Here is a 357-nt window from a genome sequence, read left to right as displayed (position 1 = left end):
TGTTGGTCTGATAGAAGATGATCGTCGGATCGAGACCTGTGGTGGGTAAAGAAGTTGTCGGTAAAATGGGGAGTTTTTGAGAGATATTGCAAATGAGTCATATTGTTTCAGGAAAATGACCCAATTCCTTAATTTTGCATTAATAAATAACATAATTATTTTAGTGACATCAGTCTCTTCTTTGCTTTATTTACCATGGTCCACTTTTGTGGCCCAAATAGAGCAGTATGATAATAGATATATTTTGTAGGAACGATCTACGTACCCGTGATTCGACCTAATTTTCGGCCCTTCTCGACGTAGTTGGCCGTCAGGCCTGCAATATGGGCGCCGATACTCCAGCCTAGGAGATGAAGC

General features: G+C 40.9%; 1 long non-coding RNA gene across 1 annotated transcript; it reads right to left on the bottom strand.

Annotated features, from left to right (window-relative positions):
* LOC103524035 lies at nucleotides 1-351 on the bottom strand. The gene is made up of 2 exons (XR_542097.1): nucleotides 266-351; nucleotides 1-36 (listed from the first exon to the last, which is right to left on the bottom strand). It is a non-coding gene; the product is annotated as an uncharacterized LOC103524035 (long non-coding RNA).
* Nucleotides 352-357: the final 6 nt, after the last annotated feature.

The sequence above is a fragment of the Diaphorina citri genome, unplaced genomic scaffold (assembly GCF_000475195.1).
Source record: "Diaphorina citri unplaced genomic scaffold, Diaci psyllid genome assembly version 1.1 scaffold80000, whole genome shotgun sequence".
NCBI lineage: Eukaryota > Metazoa > Arthropoda > Insecta > Hemiptera > Psyllidae > Diaphorina > Diaphorina citri.
This window is presented reverse-complemented; position numbering and strand designations above follow the sequence as displayed.